Raw genomic sequence first — 13,847 nt, 5'->3', positions numbered from 1 at the left:
TTTCGGGGAGAAGCAGCGTGGCGTCCACCATATTATGAGATCTATTAAGCAGGTAAGAACTTGGTTGCACGGGAAGGAGAAGAAAGAAAAAAAAAATATGTACTTGGAACAGCGGGACGCTTGGGCAGTCTTGGGCCTGGGCCGATACCAGTGCATGCTCTGCCGAGATTTGACCAGGGGAACCACACTTTTGTGCAGCCTCTTTGCTGCTCACCCGGATCTGGAGGCCAACTAGACTACTTTTGGTCCCAGGAACTGCTTGAAGCCATGTCTCTAGACTGAACTAAGCCATAGCCCCATACCGGCCAAGGAGAAGAAATATCCTTCTTTCTCGTTTTTTTTTCCCTTTTTGGGGAGAAGCGGCATGGCGTCACCATATTATGAGGACTATTAAGCAGGCACAAACTTGGTGGCACAGGAAGGAGAAAAAAAAAAGAGTTATGTACTTGGAACAGCAGGACTTCATATCTCTTCATTCTCAGCAATGGAAAACTAAGTATCAAATGCTTCCTTGGCAGTAGGGCTGTCTTTTTTGGGGGGGAAATTCCAACAACAATAGTGAGTTTTGTGTTGAAATATGGAATTTAATCAAGGTAAAGGGAAAATGAAGTAAAATTTATCAGTTACGCAGGCGGGGGTGGGGGTGGGGGGTGGGAGGTATACTGGGGTTTATGGTGGTGAAATATGGGCACTGGTGAAGAGATGGGTGTTTGAATATTGTATAACTGAGACATAAGCCTGAGAACTTTGTAACTTTCCACATGGTGATTCAATAAAATAAATAACTTTAAAAAATTTTTTAAAAAAAGAAAAGAGAACACAGCGTCTGGACTGCAAATTCTTGACTACCTGTAGTAGTTTAACTTTCTGCAATTGTTTAACAAATTGCATGCCTTTGTTCTTGTGTTCTCTTTGCTTTGTTCCAAGAAAGTGATCTTTTTCAATTCTTAGGAAACTGCCAATGAAAGGAATTATCACAAAGCACAATGATAACAGTGAAAGCCACAAAGGCAAAATTTTTGATAGGAAAATATAGCTGGAGAATATTATATTATTTGGAATATTGTAAAATGCTGTCGCTGTATTGTCACTGTCATTCTATCACTGTCATCCCGTTGCACATCGATTTGTTTGAGCGGGCACCAGTAATGTCTCCATTGTGAGACTTTTTGTTGTTACTGTTTTTGGCATATCAAATATGGCACGGGTAGCTTTCCAGGCTCTGCTGTGCAGGCAGGATACTCTCGGTGGCTGGCTGAGCTCTTTGAGAGAGATGGAAGAATCAAACCCGGGTCAGCTGCATGCAAAGCAAGCACCCTCCCCACTGTGCTATTGCTCCAGTCCATTGTAAAATGCATAAGGGAAACAAATGATCTGAGGGGGGAAATCTATTGAGAAAAAAATAATCAACAACAACAACAAAAAACTGTCACAAGTTAAGTCCACATTTGTTAAAACGGGCAAGAATAAAATATTTTTACAAAATTTATATGTAAAAAGTTTTGTCGAGAGACAGACATAGAAAGATTGCACTCATCTGTGGAATATAAAATAACAGAGTAGGAGACTAATATCCAAGAATAGTAGAAATAAGTACCAGGAGGTAGACTCCATGGCTTGAAAGCCGGTCCCACATGCTGGGGAAAAAGGTAGCTCAGATAGAGAAGGGAACACCAAGTAAAATGTGGTTGGAGATACCTTTCGGGAAGGGAGATGCGTGCTGAAAGTAGACTAGAATCTGAACACAATGTCCACTCAATACCCCTATTGCAAACCACAACACCCAATTGGAGAGAGAGATCAAAAGGGAATACCCTGCAACAGAGGCAGGGTGGGGTGGGGAGGAGATGGGATTGGGGGGTGGGAGGGATACTGGGTTTATTGGTGGTGGAGAATGGGCACTGGTGGAGGGATGTGTTGGCAAACACTGTATGAGGGAAAAACAAGCTCAAAAATGTGTAAATCTGTATCTGTACCCTCATGGTGACTCACTAACTAAAGAATAAAAAAAAATTAAAAAAAATTTGTCTGAGAAAATTGAATCTGATAGCAAAAAAGATTAAAGAGAAGAAACTGTAATCAGTTTTTTGGGTGGTTTTTTTTTTTTTTGCTTTTTGGGTCACACCTGGCGATGCACAGGGGTTACTCCTGGCTTAGCACTTAGGAATTACTCTTGGCGGTGCTTGGGGGACCATATGGGATGCTGGGAATCGAACCCGGGTTGGCCGCGTGCAAGGCAAACGCCCTACCCACTGTACTATCGCTCCAGTCCCATAATCAACGTTTTATAGCAAAACAAATGATAATAAAAACTAATGGCTATATCAAACTGTATTTTAAAAATATCTACAGAAAGAAGAAATCCAATTCAACACGATTAAAATTTAAAATAGTACTGGTTTAACTGCAGTGTATAAAAAGTTTATGAGTCAGGGTGACAATATAGCAGGTAGGTTACTTTGCTTTCTCTACACATGGCCAACTCAGATTTGATATTCAACACTGCATATGGTCCCCTGATCCTTGCCAGGAATACAGAGCCAGTAGTAAGCCTTGAGCTCTGCTGGATGTGTATTCCCCCGCCACCCCGATAATAAAAAAATAAATTTAAAAGTTGACCAAACATTAAGTGGAATTAGTGCAGAGCAACCAAAAGAGAATTGTTTTTTGGTTTTTATTTTAGGGGCTGGCGCCTGAGCACGGTGGCAGCTGGGTTTTGAAGGTTTTCAGTTGCCGGAGCTGGGTCCCTTGGGGTGGGGAGGGGCCTCACCCACTCTCCTTTGGGACTCCCTGAGTGAAATAGTCTGGTGTGGGGTCCAGCAACATGGTTATGGCGAGTGTCATGTTATGCTGCAAGTAGCTCTTTAATACAAAGCACAGACCCATTCTAAATATACTAAGAGAAACTTACACTAAACCTCAAGAGGTTTCATTTATCATCAGAATGATAAGTTTTCAGAATTTTTTTTTAATTGATTCACCGACAGGAACAGTAACAAAACTTTCATGTTTGAACTTCAATCATACGGTCATCAAACACCCATCCCTTCACCATTGCATGTTTTCCACCACCCAAATCCCCGGTATCCACCCCCACTCCCTTATTCCACACCTCCCTCTGCCTATGTGGCAGACAATTTACACAATACTCTTTCTCTACTTTAGTTATGCTCGATATTTCAAGACCAGTTTCACCACCACTCATACCTGCCGAAAAGGCAATGCTAGACTATGTGTTTTGTGTTGCTTGTTATGGATACAATATAATGTCTAGGAATTAGAATGCTCTATGAATTCTAAAATTTTAATAATTAGGGTCTGAAGAGATTGCTGCAGCAAGTTGCTCGGGTCTGAGATTCGTTTGTGTGTCTTTGGATCCTGGCCGGGTGGGAGCATAAGTAGATGGTTTGCAGATGTGGCATCATCTCAGACTTCCATCGGGGTGGGGGCATGGAGGAGTGCCCGTTCCTCCCCTATCCCATGAGGCCTGGTGTTTGCAGCCACTGCCACTTTTACCTGGAGCTTGTTGATGACTTCTAGAAAATGGCGGTCACTAGGGCTCCTAGAGGGCCGGCATCTCAGAAGTTTTATAAATAAAAAAAGTCCACTGATAAAAGTATTAAAAATGTTTAATTATTCATTGGTAACAAAACAAAGTATTATAACACCTGGGATGGGTAATATTTGGCTAAATTATTTATGCGCTTATCCTTTGACATGGTAAATTTACTTCTAGGAATTCATGCAAGATATACCGGCAAAAATGTGAAATGATGCACGTACAAGACAATATATGGGACACACAAATGAATCTCAAACCTGAGCAACTTGCTGCAGAGATGGCCCTGGACTTTGCAATGGGCCTGGGCTACGCCAGACAGGGGCAGGTGCCGTCTCTCCGCCTGCCCTCTAGGAACTCCAGTGGGCGCCATTTTCTAGAAGTCAGTGACAAACTCCAGGTGCAAGTGGTGGTGACGGCGAATCCCAAGTCTCTTGGGACAGGGGAGGAGTGGACCCTTCTCCTCCCCCTCCATTCCCACCTCCTCACCTCAATGGGATGCCAAGATGACGCCACATCTGCACTCTGTGTACTCAAGCTTCCACACAGCTACAATCCAGAGACACACAAATGAGTCTTGGACCCAAGCAACTTGCTGCAGCAATTTCTTCAGACCCTAATTATTAAAATCTTAGAATTCTTAGACATCATATTATACCCATAATAAGCAATACAAAACACATTTTCTAGCATTGCCTTTTCATCAGGTATGAGGGGTGGTAGGATTGGTCTCAAAATATCGAAGGTAATTAAAGTAGAGAAAGACTATTTTGCAAATTGTCTGTTACACAGGCAAGGGTAGGTGTGGAATGGGGGAGTGGGGATACTGGGGATTTTGGTGGTGGAAAGCATGCACTGGTGAAGGGATGGGTGTTTGATGACCATATGACCAAAGCTCAAACATGAAAGTTTTGCTACTGTACCTCGTGGTGAATTAATTAAAAAAAACACAATATATGTAATTTAATAATTTAAAATTAACTGAAAATAAATGTCATCCATAGGGTACTTATTAAGTAGCTGCAGTACATCCACAGCTATTTATGTAGGCATTCGAGCACTGTGCATAGGATAAATTTTACACACCAAAATTCATCAACTTAGAGCACAATAGTGGAGAGGAAAAGAGACACTCTACGTACGCTTCTGAAAAATACTACTTTACCTTTCAAAGCAGAATGCATTTCTTCTTCCTGAGCTAGAAAAAGTATACATCACGTTTAAAGTAACTCAAAGTTTTCAGTGCTTTGCACATGTTCTTGAATAAGCACAAACTAATGCCAATATTGCGAGTAACAGATTAGCATGTTTAGCACAAAGAAAATCATGCAAATAAAGAATTGATGAATAACGAGGAGAGAATATATGTTTTTTTCTTTTTGGGTCACACACGGTGATGCACAGATTCACAGGGGTTATTCCTGGCTCTGCACTCAGGAATTACTTCTGGTGGTGCTCAGGGGACCATATGGGATGCTCGAAATTGAACCTGGGTCAGCCGCATGCAAGGCAAACACCCTACGTGCTGTGCTATCGCTCAAGCCCCTATTTCTTTTTTTGTTTTATGAAAGAATAAGTTAAAAACTTAATGCTCGGAAGACAACAATACAGAAACAGAATAGGAAACAAACAGTTTTATTTTCATAATTGGTGAGGGTCTCTCAAGCAGTATTCAGGACGCGCGGCGAGGCCACCAGCAGCTCCCAGTCAAACAGGTGGTCAATTCAACGAGAGGGAGGAAGACGTGATGCTGCTTGGGCTCTGAGGGCCAGGAACACCGGCTTCGGCCACGCCCAGAGATGTCAGGACGGAGAGTGCAGCGCTGGGACCCAAGCCCAACATTTCCTTACTCCGTGCGCTATCTCCCCTTGTTTCATCATTCTGATATGTTAACCATGTATAAGTTTAATAGCCTTATAAGCAATATTAAATTTAATAAAATCAAAACCAGTACTAAATTTGAATTGGAACTATTAGCATCATATCTTGATGTTTATTTTAAAACTGTTTCCTAGTATTTTCTGATGGAAAAGCCTAGAAACAACCAACCCAGTTGCTTTCAGTACCCCAGTGCCCAAAGTATGGTCAATGAGCACCATTTTCACTACAAGATGTAAGATCTTTTGGAGGAATGGATGGTTCGAGATCTGCAACCAGATAGCCGCCACATGTCTCTGAAACATCTTTATATTCCAAGAAATTCAGGAAGCTAGTGAAGACTAATGAGGGGCCCTCCCCACCCCAAGGGACCCAGCTCTGGCAGCCGAAAACCTCCAGATCTCAACTACTGTCATGCTCACAGCCACTCTCATGCTTGGCTGAGCATCACCCAGAAGTGAATGTATTTCTGAACAGCCCAGAGCATTCGCCGTTCCGCAACAACTCAGACCTCACACTACCCATACTCCAAGAGCACGACACAACATCTGATGGGGTTTAAAGTAGGAGGCAACCAATCTTAGAAGGAAACATTTTTTTTACATATACATATATATGAAAATATATATATATATGCACACAAGGCTCAAAAAGATTGAGCCTTTGCTCCAGCCCCAACTTTATAAAACATAAAAAGAAATTAAAAATAATAATAATAATAATAATAACAAAGAAATTTAATTTTAAAAAGAATAATGATGGGCTGGAGCGATAGCACAGTGGGTAGGGTGCTTGGCTTGCACGCGGCCGACCCGGGTTCAATTCCCAGCATCCCATATGGTCCCCTGAGAGCATTCCCAGGTGTGACCCAAAAAGCAAAAAAAAAAAAAAAAAAAAAAAAGAACAATGAGGACATGTAGTATGGCTATAAAGAAGCAATTTAAACCATTGGTTTAAAAAATGGATTCTTTGAGCATCAATAACAATAATTCCAATATATAAAAATGTCAAATATTTTGAATCTGTTGATTTCATAAACACACACACACACAAAACTTGTGTCCATTTTGGAGGACTCTAGGAACTAACTCATTCAAAAAAGTCATTAAAGGAAATAACTATACACCATTTTTAAAATTATGAATTAATCTTTAGAGCAAGTAGATGTTCGAGAAACTTTTCTTTCTATAGATATAGTTGAGCTTACAAATAAAAGAGGAATTATAGAATAATTAACATAAAATATAGAATATATTTTTATAGAATATAAAAACCAGGTTCAGTGACAGAAAAACCAGGTGTAGCTCAAATACCAAAGGAAAAAAATCAGAAAAAACTTACAGTTAAAGGATATTTGTGTGTATATGAGAGAGAGAGAGATACAGAGACAGAGAGGGAAAGGGAAGGAAGGAAGGAAGGAAGGAAGGAAGGAAGGAAGGAAGGAAGGAAGGAAGGAAGGAAGGAAGGAAGGAAGGAAGGAAGGAAGGAAGGAAGGAAGGAAGGAAGGGAGGGAGGGAGGGAGGGAGGGAGGGAGGGAGGGAGGGAGGGAGTTAGGAAGGAAGGAAGGAAGGAAGGAAGGAAGGAAGGAAGGAAGGAAGGAAGGAAGGAAGGAAGGGAGGGAGGGAGGGAGGGAGGGAGGAAAAAAGGAAGAAAGGAAGGAAGGAAAAAGGGAAAGGAAGAAAGAGGGAAAGAAAGAAAGAAAGAAAGAAAGAAAGAAAGAAAGAAAGAAAGAAAGAAAGAAAGGAAGGAAGGAAGGAAGGAAGGAAGGAAGGAAGGAAGGAAGGAAGGAAGGAAGGAAGGAAGAAACGAAGGAAGGAAGAAACGAAGGAAGGAAGAAACGAAGAAGGAAGGAGAAAGAAAGACAGGAAGGAAGAAATGAAGAAACAAAGAAGGAAAAGAGAGATTTGAATCTTAGCTGGATCTTAACTTAGAAAAATTTAAAACTTCCTCTCCCTGATATTTACATAATACCCATCAGATAAGGGGTTGATATCAATGGTATATAAAGCATTGTTTGAACTCTACAAGAAGAAAACATCCAACCCCATCAGAAAATAGGGTGAAGACAAACCATAAGGTACATTGAAGACAAGGTCGGCGAAACCCTCCACGATATTGAAGATAAAGGTATCTTCAAAGGTGACACGGAACTAAGCAATCTAGTAAAAACAGAGATCAACAAATGGGACTACATTAAACTAAAAAGCTTCTGCACCGCAAGAGATACAGTGACCAGAATACAAAGACTATCCACAGAATGGGAAAGGATATTTACACAATACCCATCAGATAAGGGGTTGATATCAATGGTATATAAAGCACTGGTTGAGCTCTACAAGAAGAAAACATCCAACCCCATCAAAAAATGGGGCAAAGAAATGAACAGAAACTTTACCAAGGAAGAAATACGAATGGCCAAAAGGCACATGAAAAAGTGCTCTGCATCACTAATCATCAGAGAGATGCAGATCAAAACAACCATGAGATACCACCTCACACCACAGAGACTAGCACACATCCAAAAGAACAAAAGCAACCGCTGTTGGAGAGGATGTGGGGAGAAAGGGACCCTTCTTCACTGCTGGTGGGAATGCCGACTGGTTCAGCCCTTCTGGAAAACAATTTGGACGACTCTCAAAAAATTAGATATTGAATTCCCATTTGACCCAGCAATACCACTGCTGGGAATATATCCCAGAGAGGCAAAAAAGTACAATCGAAACAACATCTGCACATGTATGTTCATCGCAGCACTGTTTACAATAGCCAGAATCTGGAAAAAACCCGAATGCCCCAGAACGGATGACTGGTTGAGGAAACTTTGGTACATCTATACAATGGAATACTGTTGGAATATTTCCCCTTTTCCAGCTGCCTTCTGGAGTTTTGTCACAGAAACCTTTTGTCACAGAAACCTAGCTGATCTTTGACCCCGGAGATCTAAGGTGCTAGCCAGAATTGATTTGACATTGTAGATTCCAGGCTGCAGCCCAGCCTGGTCTTTGGGATGTAAATCCGAGTGCTTTCAGCCCAAAGAAGGCTTCTGTTTTGGTTTTGTATCTTCTTTCCGGGGGGCCTAGATTAAGGGCCTGCAGATACAAGAGAATTATGTTGCCTCAATGTTCTTCCTGTAAGATCTTTTGGTGCTTTTGGTGACGTCAATGTATTGCGCCCTTTAGAAGGGCCATGATCAATAAAAGGGGTTGGGAGAGAAGGTGAGGGGGCGAAAAGTGTATAGAGGCGTAAAGGTGTAGAGAAGACGGAGAGTGTATAGAGAGAAGATTGGAATAAACTGCAAGTGAGACCAACCATCTTGGCTCCGTTCCTTCCTTCGCCTGCCACATCTTCGCCATCAACCTCCCCGGGGTGGGGGAAGCGGCCGGAGGCTACCGAACTCGGGTGGCGGGAGAGACAGCTGCTGCCCTAGGCCCTGTGCCTGGCTCGGCGCGGTGAGGCGTCCCTTCCCTCGCCTGCGCCATTTCTTTTTATTTTTATACAACTGGCGTCCCTGTGCGTGCACGAACCTCCAACCGCTGTGCAACTAAAGGTAAGAATAGCGTTTCAGTAGAACCCCACTCTAGAAAAGTTTGGTGGGAGAACAGAATTTTGTGGTGCAGTGAATTAAAATACTAGACTTACTGCCCCAGTAAGATGGGACAAAAACAGTGCCGCGAGAAGTCCGCTCAAAATTTTTCGCGCCAAACTGAACGTGGCAAGTTTTTTATTGAATTAATTAAGCATTTTGCAAAGAGAACTGGGCATCATGTTTCTCGGGACCAACTCCGGTCCTGCCTAAAAATTGTCTATAAGTTTCATCCTTGTTTTCCAGATAAGGGTACTTTAGAGCCTAAGGTTTGGGAAAAAATTAAGGATAATGTCTTTAGGGAATTTAAAGGAGGGGCTAAAATCCCCAAACAATTCTGGGTAACTTGGGAAATCATTAATTCCATTCTCAAAGCTTTGGAAGATACCTCCGAGGAGGAGGAGGTTAGATATGCTATGGGAGGCTTTCCTCAAGAGTTAAACAGAGAGGATTTTAAATTTGAGGATGAAGTAAAGAAAGTTTCTACTACGGAGAGAGCCTTACCCTCAGCTCCTCCCATACCCAAGCCTAGAAAGAAGCCTGCTGCTCAATGCGTGGCTGCTCCCGTACCCAAACCCCGAAAGCAGCTCAAGGCGTTTCCAGTGCAGACACGTTCTCAGAGCAAAAATCGCTCTGCCACTGATGAATTAACGTTCTCTACTGATGTTAGGCCAGAGAGACCACCACCTCCCTTGTATGACCCCACTTCTAGTGAATCAGAGGAAAGTGATGGGTATGATGAGCCAGCTACCACTTCCTCAGATTCTGAGTCTGAGAGCGGCTTGGTAGAGGAGGCTTTTCACAGGAGCCGCCGCCGTTCAACCAAGCGGCCTTCAGGTCGCTCGGGACACGCTCCCGACAGAAGCTTACAGCTGAGACCTCTCGACCGTAAATGGTCAATTCCACCCAGACCCCATGAGCTCCGTCTCTTTTTTCCCATCCAGCTAGAGGAAAATCAGTCTCCATCTTATGAAGGGTTAGGAATGGATTCACTCAGTAATTTTAAAAAGGCCTGTGCCTTGTACGGACCTACATCTCCGTACTGTAAGGAGTATCTTACAGGCTGGAGCAAAAAGGCTCATTGGGTACCTCAAGATTTTCACGTGGTTGCTAAGACGTGCTTAAGCCCTTCTCAGTATATGCAGTGGAGGATGTGGTTCAGTGATGAGGCCAAGGCAAAACTACAGAGCCTAGGCAACACTGGACGAAAATTTTCAGGGATTAAATTGACGTATGAGATGTTAATAGGTGAAGGGAAATGGCACAACCCTAAAAAGCAAGTCACCTTGCCTCGTGCTGTGTTTTCTCACGTCCGTGATATCGCCTTGTGGGCCTGGGAGAGGATTGATGCAGACGCTGAATTCAAGGGAAGCTATACAAAGATTATTCAGGGAGTCTCAGAACCTTATGCAGACTTCATAGGGAGACTGATGGAAGCCATAGAAAAGCAGGTGAAGGGTAAGGAAACTCAGGAGCTTTTGTCCAAACAATTGGCCTTTGAAAATGCTAATGAGGATTGCCAGGCCATTTTGCGCCCCATTAAGGAGAAGGAAGATATTATGGGATACTTGAAGGCATGTCGGAATGTTGGTTCTATCAAACATCAGGCGCGCATTAACGCTGTTGAGGCCTATGCCATACAGAGGCAAGATAAGGGCAAATGTTTTAATTGTGGGAGATCAGGCCACTTCCGTAAGGACTGCAGGGCACCTCCAAACCGTGCCACTGTGAGAGCACCACCTGGACCTTGTCCACGATGCCGTAAGGGAAACCATTGGGCCAGAGATTGTCCCTCCAATCTTGGTGTGGCTGCTGACCCCAGTTCGGGAAACCTGCAGTGGGGCCAGCCCCAGGCCCCGCAAAACCAGGGGACATTCCCAGCTGCAGCCCTTCTCCCCAGTGTGGAGCTTCAGAGCTCCAGTCAATAGATTCACTGCAACCAGCCACGGCCGGGAGTGCTGCCTTGGATATTCCCTGCCCTAATACGGTTACCATCTCTCCTGCTCAGTGCCCTTACAAATTGAAGTCTGGTATAAAAGGACCTATTCCACCAGGAACTGTGGGCCTTCTCTTAGGGAGAAGCAGTCTGACTATTAAGGGAATTACTGTTCACATTGGGGTCATTGATTCTGACTATACTGGGGAAATAGTGATTGTCATTACAGTACCAACTGTTTGGACATTTAACAAAGGAGAACGCATTGCTCAGCTTCTCTTACTCCCTTTTGTTATGCCTGGTCAGTCCACTCGTCCTAGGGTTGGAGGTTTTGGCAGCACTGACCCTTGGGTCGGCTATGTTGCTTCTCTTATGAAGAGCACCCGCCCGACCATAGCTCTTGAGATTCATGGAAAGAAGTTTAAGGGTATGCTTGACTCAGGAGCTGATGTCTCTATCATCTCTACACAATATTGGCCCCGCAACTGGGCTGTTCAAGAAATACCCTATGATCTGCATGGAATCGGTATGATGCCTTCTTCCGATATCCGGCAAAGTGCCAGGCGGTTAAAATGCATTGGTCCACATGGAGTCGTAGCCACTTTCCAGCCCTATATAGCACCCATACCCCTGAACCTTTGGGGACGAGATTTACATGAGCAATGGCGAGCAGAGTTCGTAATTCCCCCTCCACTTCCTGCCATAGCCCCTGCTTCTGAAACTACCCCTTTTTAATCGGGGCCGCTGCAGTTCAACGCCCACCACCACTCCGCATTCAGTGGAAATCTCATGACCCCGTGTGGTCCCCGCAGTGGCCCCTTAGTAATGAAAAATTAAGGGCGTTAGAATCATTAGTAGAAGAACAACTGAATTTGGGTCATATTGAAACCTCATTTTCTGAATGGAATTCCCCTGTCTTTGTTATCCAAAAGAAATCGGGCAAGTGGCGTTTGTTGATTGACCTAAGGAATGTTAATTCCACCATGATTCCCATGGGGGCTCTTCAGCCTGGCCTCCCCTCCCCTGCTGCTATCCCAAAAGATTGGCCTCTGGTTGTTATTGACTTAAAAGACTGTTTCTACAATATTCCTATTCACCCTGATGACCGTAAGCGTTTTGCGTTTTCAGTCCCTTCCCTTAATAATCGAGCACCGATGCGCAGGTTTCAATGGACTGTTTTACCCCAAGGAATGACCAACTCCCCTACCATGTGCCAGTACTTTGTTGATTTGATTTTGCGCCCTTCTCGCATTAAGTTTCCTCAGGCTTATGTTGTTCATTACATGGACGATATATTACTTTCATGTTCTGATGATAGAGAGCTCCAAAGATTGTATGAGGATGTTATAACCCGCCTACCTGCAGCCGGATTGCAAATAGCCACAGAGAAAGTCCAAATGTTGCCCCCATATGAATATTTAGGTTATGTCCTTGAGCGGACCACAGTACGACCTCAGAAGATTTCTATTTGTCATGATAAGCTTAAAACTCTTAATGATTTTCAAAAACTGCTGGGGAACATTAACTGGGTCCGCCCCTCCCTCGGCATTTCCAATTCAGACCTCCGTAATCTATTCCTAACCCTCGAAGGTGACCCTGCGCTTGACAGTCCGAGGCAGTTTACCCCTGAGGCTAAGAGAGAGTTAGAATTCTTCTTAGACCGACTCCAAAAATCACATCTCTCTCGGTTTACCCCAGAAGAGAAATTGTGGCTTTTGCTCTTTGATACCCCACAGTCACCCACAGCTGCACTTGCACAGCTTTCAGGCCCAATTGAATGGCTTTATCTGCATAATAAAGAGTCTCGCACTCTGGTGCCTTATCTCGAGTTAATGGCTAAACTTATAATTAAAGGAAGACTGAGATCCCTTGCTATGCTGGGATTTGATCCTCATATCATTGTCCTCCCTGTCCCTGTGAAGGAGATCACTTCCATCCTGCCCCTTAGTGATGTTTTGCAAAGAGCTTTAGCTGATTTTTCTGGAGAACTCTCCTCCCACTATCCAGCAGGAAAAACTTGGGACTTTTTTAAACGAACTCCGTTTGTCATCTCCTCCATCATTCGCTCCTCCCCTATTCCTGAAGCCCCGGTATACTACATTGATGGCTCTGCCTCAGGGAAAGGCGGAATTTCGGGACCCTCCCTAACTACAACAGTAAACACTAACTATACCTCCGCTCAGCAAGTGGAACTTGCCACTTTGGTCTACCTACTCTCCCATGTGTCAGGGCCTGCAAACATCGTCTCAGACTCAGCTTATGTGGTTGGCCTCTTCCCTGGTATTGTAACTGCTTCTTTAAATGCCCCAAACCCTGTAGTTCAACAATTGCTTCAGCAGCTACAGGCTCTTTTACAAAAGCGCTCTGAGCCTGTTTTTATCACTCATATCAGATCTCACTCCGGTTTACCTGGCCCCATGACACGGGGAAATGAAGCTGCTGATCTCCTGGCGGCGCCAATTTTTACCTCTGCCGCAGAAGAGCACCAGCTGTTAGAAAAAAGGAGGTCAAGAATTTTGTAGTTAAGTGGATGGGCATGAAAAGTTTCATGCTGAGTGAAATGAGTCAGAAAGAGAGAGACAGACATAGAAAGATTGCACTCATCTATGGTATATAGAAAAACAGAGTGGGAGACTAACACCCAAGAACTGTAGAAATAAGTACCAGGAGGTTGACTCCATGGCTTCGAGGCTGGCCTCACGTTCCGGGGAAAGGTCAACTCAGAGAAGCGATCACCAACTACATTGTAGTCGAAGGCCATGTGGGGGAAGGGAGTTTCGGGCTGAATGAGGGCTAGAGACTGAGCACAGCGGCCACTCAACACCTTTATTGCAAACCACAACAGCTAATTAGAGAGAGAAAACAGAAGGGAATGCCTTGCCACAGTGGCA

The sequence above is a fragment of the Sorex araneus genome, chromosome 1 (assembly GCF_027595985.1).
Source record: "Sorex araneus isolate mSorAra2 chromosome 1, mSorAra2.pri, whole genome shotgun sequence".
Classification (NCBI taxonomy): Eukaryota; Metazoa; Chordata; class Mammalia; order Eulipotyphla; family Soricidae; genus Sorex; species Sorex araneus.
This window is presented reverse-complemented; position numbering follows the sequence as displayed.